This window comes from Mytilus californianus, unplaced genomic scaffold, assembly GCF_021869535.1.
Source record: "Mytilus californianus isolate M0D057914Y unplaced genomic scaffold, xbMytCali1.0.p SCAF_7, whole genome shotgun sequence".
Classification (NCBI taxonomy): domain Eukaryota; kingdom Metazoa; phylum Mollusca; class Bivalvia; order Mytilida; family Mytilidae; genus Mytilus; species Mytilus californianus.
The window spans coordinates 45,627,917-45,635,754 of record NW_026262723.1 but is presented as its reverse complement, the minus strand read 5'-3'; the positions used below and the strand labels follow the sequence as shown (position 1 = coordinate 45,635,754).

Below are 7,838 nucleotides of genomic sequence, written 5' to 3'. Positions count from 1 at the left end.
GACCCATTCCGGATTTGTTTGCAACTTATATCGGTTTTAACTATGGGGTATGTTTAATATCAAAACAAAATAGTAAGCTTGGCAAATGAATATTATATGTTAATTTATGCCTTGGACGAATGGTGATTTTAGTCCCAAATTGACACATTTTGATTTTGATTTTAATTAAATTCTAAACACAATTGGTACTAAAATGGCTCATAAAATCATTCGAACAAGTAAAATCAATTTGTCTGAAAAATGAAATAAGACGTATTTGTACTGCAAGTCCAAAAATCAATAAATTGTCTGAAACCAGGGAGTCCATCTTTTATGCTCTTCCATTGACTTATCTCCCTTGGGTAAGATCTCAAACATGTCAGCTCCCAGTGATGGTTTGGCAGACAAATGTTTACAGTGAAGTTTGTGACTTTAATAATCTAGGATGAGCATGTGGGATATCCCAGCCTTATATACATCTACATATTACAAACTATTTAAGATATCTGAATGCACTAAATAGCATTTCCAAAAAAAATAATTACTGCCAAGAAATTTGACAATCATCATGATCATGACAATAATTTAGTGAATAAACATGATAAATATTGATTGGAAAAATAAGTCCATGAACAGCAAAAAGTGTTTTTAGATTTCAACGAGCAAAACAAAAGTATTCTAAATCATTCTTCGTAAAAAAAAAGTGAGCGAGTGGAACCACCTTGCTCGCACCAAAATTGAGATTGAGAGTGTAAAAACTGCTCTGGCGCACCATCAATAAATCAACGACACTCTCTCTACAGTGGTATTGAAACCAGCATTGGTAACCAAACATATTCATACAGATACAGACTACAATTCATCTACATTTAGGAAGTCTGAATAATACTGAAAACTATGGTGTAGAATTTCCAACAGGACTCCTTATTTTATATAAGACAAGGAGTGGTTTATTTTCCCATGGTTGTTACATCATCTTGTCTTTGAATATGCTCGAAGTACAGGGACTTTTATGAAATTCAATGACATGATAGTCAAGCAAGATGTCAACATCTTGTCCAACCCTCTTCCAGCAAAGCCAAAGCTGACCAAGGATCTTCACCCTTTCAAAACAGGCTGTATACAGGACGAGTTATTCCAGTAGGAACAGGTACAAATCTTACAATCAATTTTCATTTGTTCCATATAGTCAATCTGAAATTAGGGGACCAACAATTGATACATTACATGTAGCTAGATTAAAAACTAGAGGCTCTAAAGAGCCTGTGTCGCTCACCTTGGTCTATGTGCATATTAAGCAAAGGACACAGATGGATTCATGACAAAATTGTGTTTTGGTGATGGTGATGTGTTTGTAGATCTTACTTAACTGAACATTCTTGCTGCTTACAATTATCTCTATCTATAATGAACTTGGCCCAGTAGTTACAGTGGAAAATATTTTGTAAAAATTTACAAAAATTTACAAAATTTATGAAAATTGTAAAAAATTGACTATAAAGGGCACTAACTCCTTAAGGGGTCAATTGACAATTTTGGTCATGTTGACTTATTTGTAGATCTTACTTTGCTGTACATTATTGCTGTTTACAGTTTATCTCTATCTATAATAATATTCAAGATAATAACCAAAAGCTGCAAAATTTTCTTAAAATTACCAATTCAGGGGCAGCAACCCAACAACGTGTTGCCTGATTGGTCTGAAAATTTCAGGGCAGATAGATCTTGACCTAATGAACAATTTTATCCTCGTCAGATTTGCTCTAAATGCTTTGGTTTCAGAGATACATGTATGAGCCAAAAACTGCATTTTACCCCATGTACTATTTTTTAGCCATGTCGGCCATCTTAGTTCGCGGGTGGGGTCATCGGACACATTTTTTAAACTAGATACCCTAATGATGATTGTGGACAAGTTTGGTTAAATTTGACTTAGTAGTTTCAGAGGAGAAAATTTTTGTAAAAGATTACAAAAATTTACGAAAAATGGTTAAAAATTGACTATAAAGGGCACTAACTCCTTAAGGGGTCAACTTACCATTTTGGTCATGTTGACTTATTTGTAGATCTTACTTTGCTGAACATTATTGCTGTTTACAGTTTATCTCTATCTATAATAATATTCAAGATAATAACCAAAAACGGCAAAATTTCCTTAAAACAACCAATTCAGGGGCAGCAACCCAACAACGGGTTGTCCGATTCATCTGAAAATTTCAGGGCAGATAGATCTTGACCTGATTAACAATTTTACCCCATGTCTGATTTGCTCTAAATGCTTTGGTTTCAGAGATATAAGCCAAAATCTACATTTTACCCCTATGTTCTATTTTTAGCCATGGCGGTCATCTTGGTTGGTTGGCCGGGTCACCGGACACATTTTTTAAACAAGATACCCCAATGATGATTTCGGCCAAGTTTGGTTTAATTTGGCCAAGGAGTTTCAGAGGAGAAGATTTTTGTAAAAGTTAACGACGACGACGACGGACGACGGACGCCAAGTGATGAGAAAAGCTCACTTGGCCCTTTGGGCCAGGTGAGCTAAAAAGGGGGGGGGGGGGGGGGGGGGGGTGTTGAAGGGGCATGTGAATATTCTTTTACACCTGACCTGTTTCTAAGACATCTTATTTATTTCCTATGGCAAAGTGCAAGCAAATAATATATATCCGTGTATACATTGTTCTGTCTTGGGACCATTTGATTAAAAAAGCAAGGGGAGGGTTAGAATGGTCAAAATATTTATGTCCTTGTCAGCTTAGGACAGAATTTTAATTTTCAAGCTACATGTATTAACCAGGGTACAATATATATTTATTTTCTGCTTTAAAAAATCAATTTATAGACCAGAATCATGATAATAATCAAAATCTATTTCAACATATTCAACATTTAGCAGGTCAGGTTTTTATTCTCTTCCCCTAAAGTTATATTTTCAGTTCTTACTGGAAGTTGTTCAGCTCTTTGTCTACTAAAAAAACTTTAATCTCGTGGAAAAGCCTCCTACAAATACATGTTTTACATACAACATACTGTACATGTAACACTAGACAACTTTATCCAGAGAATAATATTTTTTTAATGAACTAATAGGCCATGGAGACTAAAAAAATCAAAAGCATTGCAAATTTTTGTAAAGTTCAATTTTAGGACCCTACATGTAAATGTATGTAGATTACTTATAGAGCCCTTTTTAAAAGAAAAAACATACATTTAAACTACATGCGCAGTGATGCTAAACTACCCTACATTTCCTGTCTGATATATTTTATTTCATGTAAAACAAAATTGAAGAATTATTTTATAGTTTAACACTTTTTATTTGTAGGGCTATATATATGCAAGCAATGCTCAATTAAGATGAATTTTTGTAAAAGTGACAATAGCCAGGTCAAACTAAATACATGTATAGAAGAAGATATTGGTAAGTTATTATTAACTTATATATTAATTTAACTGTTTGTATAACATGGTAATCATACAAAGTATATGTAATCACTTATATAATAACATAATTATACAATTACATGTTATACATTTGTACATCAGTTTTATTAAACAGGTCTTTGTTAACTTGGTTTTCCCATTGAAAAATCACTTTGCTAATTTTAATTTGTAGTACTATATTGGGCGGCTCCTATAGTTTCCATTCAATAACTAACAATGACTAATGAACTGTTCATACATTACATTTCAATTATTTTATTTATTAAACGTATTACTTTTACTGTTAAGTCTCTTTTTTGTGATATCCATTTTACATGACTCTGTATTTATGTATCCCGTCATACTTTGAACGACAAAATTATTTTATGTCTACCTGTGCGAATTTCAAACGCGCGATTTTACGCCAGTACTTAAAACCTTCCATCCTTTATGGGTGGATTTTACATAGATATATAAAATCGTATAATATAAGCAAAATGAGGATGTTAAATTTGATGTATGCCTTTTTATGCTTCTTCGTTACATTTGTTTGTTTTTATAGTGATTAAGATGATAACACAATGTTGACTGCTGTACCCCTATTTTTGACAATTTTACCTATTGTGTCTGTTTGTTTTGTTCACGCATCGTTGTCAATATAATGGAATTTGATGCGACTGTCATACAAGTGAGAGGTTTATTACATGTATCTAGCTATAAAACCAGGTTCAATCCACCATTTTCTACATAAGAAAATGCCTGTACCAAGTCAGGAATATGACAGTTGTTATCCATTCGTTTGATGTGTTTGAACTTTTGATTTTGCCATTTGATTGGGGACTTTCCTTTTTGAATTTTCCTCGGAGTTCAGTATTTTTGTGATTTTACTTTTTCAAATATAAAAGGGGGAGATTTTTATTGGTACTTTTGAAGATATTTCACCTGTTCGATTAATTGATTGGTTGTTGGTAATGCTAATGTCAAATGGCAAATAGTTCATGCATGTTTAGGACAAGAACAATCTAAAATAAATACATTATTTGGGTTCTTAATATGCTAAATCTAACAATGTATTTAAATAATTTAAGATGTTGCAATTGGGCACCATTTTAAATTGGTTCACATTGATTTCAAAATGGTCCAAAAATTTTTTTCTGATTTCTACACAACTTGAATTCTTGAGGTTCTTTTGATATACAAAATGCAAATGTTTTATATTTAGATTTTTAATTTTGGTCCGGTTTTCAAATTTGTCCACATTTTAAAGTCCAAAGGGTCCAAATTTTAACATAGTTTAATTTTAACAAAACTTGAACTCTAATTACAATGAATTAGGGTTCTTTGAATGATAAATAGAAATAATCAAATATCCTGAATATAAATATGTACTTAGATTTATGATTTTGGTCCCAGTTTTCAAGTTGGTTCAAATGGGGTCCATAATTTAACTGTGTTTGATTTCAACAATAATTTTAAAGATGCTGATTCAGCCTGAATCTAACCTGTATTTAGTTTTTGGGCCCTATTATGAAATTGGTTTACATTGAGGTCCAAAGGGTCCAAAATTAAACTAAATTTTAAATCTTAATTTGATCTTGGGGTTCTCTGATATGCTGAATCTATTAAACTTTATCTTTATACCATATTTATTCTGTGTTAGAAACCTATTCTTTGTCAAATATTTAATCCCATTACAAATTTAGAGCTGTTATAGCTTGAATGTTCTGTCCAAACTTGCATTTTTTCTTCATCTTCCACAAAATTTGTCCTTTTCTGAGATAACTGGTGTTATCTTTTTAAACGAAACTTTAGTGAAAAGAAAAGCACAATATGTGGATGATTATCTGATGTCAAACATTTTCAAGATGGCCACCAAGGATGGCACAAATTTCAACACTGGTTAATTTAATGAAAATTGTTAATAAGGGATAGTCGTGGTAGTTTGACATGCTAAACAAAGTACAAATGAAGTAAGGTTGTTTTTTCTTCCAAAATGGCAAACATTTTCAAGATGGCCTTATATGAAAATTGACATTAAGGAATTATAGCACTTTTGACGTGCCAACAAAACAATGAAATTTTTTTTTAAAGATGGACACAGCAAATAAAGGGTAAAATTTTCCAATTTTGTTGAGTTTGATTTTAAAGAATATTGATATTTAGCTGTACTTTGACACAGAGAACAGATATAAAGATGGCCACCATTTCAAAGATTGTCACTAAAAGCGATCAAATTATCACCATTGTCTGTTTTCAATGTAAAATTATTTTGAGAGTTAATTTGACATGCCAAACCAAATGGAGGCAATTTTTATTGTTGTAAAGATGTTAAGGGCTATTTGGACATGCTTAAAAGGAGTGGATAATAACTATTCTGCAAAAATGATTTGGGAGAATTTTGTAACTGCATCCACTTACAGTAAAAGTTGTCAATTTTATTTCCTGTCAGTGGTATATATGAAATTAAAAAAAAATGTGGTATGATTGCCAATGAGAACAAATGACATAGAAGTAAAGCTATAGGTCTTCATATGCCATATGGCCTTCAACAATGAGCAAGACCTATACTGCATATATATTCAGCCATAAAAGGCCCCAAAATAAGAAAATGAAAAAATATGAAAACTAACAGCCTGATTTATGTATGTATGCTTTGTGGTTTTCAGATCTAGACTCGCAGCTAACCTTTCCGTCAGTGTCAACAACAACTGAACTTTCACAGCAGTCAACATCAGATTGGGAGACTGATAATGCTTCTAACAGAAACAATTTCAACCAACCAAACAAGCAACGGAAACTTTCCAACTTTAAAACATCAGTTAAATCTTCCATGGGATGATGTCTCAAAAAATAACAGTTCATCATTTATGGAGATTTTAATGTTATGGTTTTTCTTTTACAAGAAAGTTAATGTACACTTGTTTTATAGTAAAACCTATAGCCGTTCAAGTATAAAAAAACACATTCAACTTTATTGAAATTTGAAGATTCATATGACTTATTTTAATTCTGTTATCTCCGAGGATGTGATGTAGAGCATTATAGGTACAGTAATCTTAACAGCTATCCAATTTCATTCAAAATTCTTTATAAATTTTGCACTGGTATATATAGACTAAGTAATTTGTTTTTCGTCTAGTTATGGGATTTTTTTTTTAGAAGCATTTATGATTTTCATGTTTGTATTGACCACATTGCAGCAACATAGATATAGGTACCTGGCAAATCTTGCCTTGTTAGCATACTAGGCTCAAAGGGTCATAAAAAAATTTCCATCACTAAGTGTCTGTTAAAATCATCTGTTTACAGTTTTCACTTTTAAACCATCATCTTAATAACTTTAGAAGAAGTGTCATACATATATATATGTATACAAAATTTAAAAACTTTTCAATATATATATATTGATAAAAACTATCAACATGACAAGATCTAAATACCCAAAATTTTTCTGAAAAATTGGACATAACATCTATGAGCTATTGTCCCTGAAATGTGTAAATTTACAAATTTTCACAGTTTTCTGCTACTATCCTACAACTATATCAATATATTATAAGAATAAATTGCAAAAGTGGTCAGAAGAAACTTTTTTTTTACAGTCTGAACTTATTCTGAATTGTTTAACTTCTAATTTAAATTGATTGCGTTTGAAATATGTGTTTTTTATCGTTTTAGGTGCACAATTTGTCAATACGATCTATTTCGGCTCCTGGGAGCCTCTAGATTTATAATGAATAATTTGTATTTATGCATGATTATTTTCTTAATGTATTAAATGAAACATTAATTATTCTTTTCCATTTGTTGTTATACTTATTTATAAGTCCAGATTCTATCATATGTCAGTAGTTACAAATTAGACGGCAAAATTGAGAAAATTAGAATATGCAGGTTACCCCATTTTGTTGTGGCATATACCAGATACCAACATTATTTGCCGAGCTTGATATTTTTTTTGATTGGGTATATATAGTTATACTTTGCAAGTAGATATGTTGTTTTACAATAATAAACGGGTCTTGGGAGTATTTTGGCTCTGAAAGATGACCAAAATCAGCCATTTTGGACATGTAGCTAAATAAGACATATTGAAACAGTCAGGGGTTCAAATTAACATTTGGTACTGGAAGGTCCAGGACCTTTGACACTCCTAACTGAAAGGTCCACAACCTAAATTCCAGGTCCTACTTTTACTTGAAATATTTCCTAACATAGTAAGATACAAGTAACAAAATTAATGTGCTGTTGGTGTTAGGTCAACTTGTTTCATTGTCAAAGTCACTGTTGTATAAAGTATTTAATAACAATTGTAATTGTCTTGTATATTATAAATTCAGATAATCTTTTTTTTTTGTTATTGAGGAGGGTGTCACCATGGGTGGGTGTGTTGTCTCAACTATTGGTAATTTATTACTACTTATACCATTTGATAA

At 31.6% G+C, this 7,838-nt stretch overlaps 1 long non-coding RNA gene across 1 annotated transcript; it reads left to right on the top strand.

The window, feature by feature from the left end:
- Positions 1-98: 98 nt before the first annotated feature.
- LOC127709151 (uncharacterized) lies at positions 99-7,200 on the top strand. Its single transcript, XR_007985512.1, has 3 exons — positions 99-1,129; positions 3,305-3,400; positions 6,069-7,200. It is a non-coding gene; the product is annotated as an uncharacterized LOC127709151 (long non-coding RNA).
- Positions 7,201-7,838: the final 638 nt, after the last annotated feature.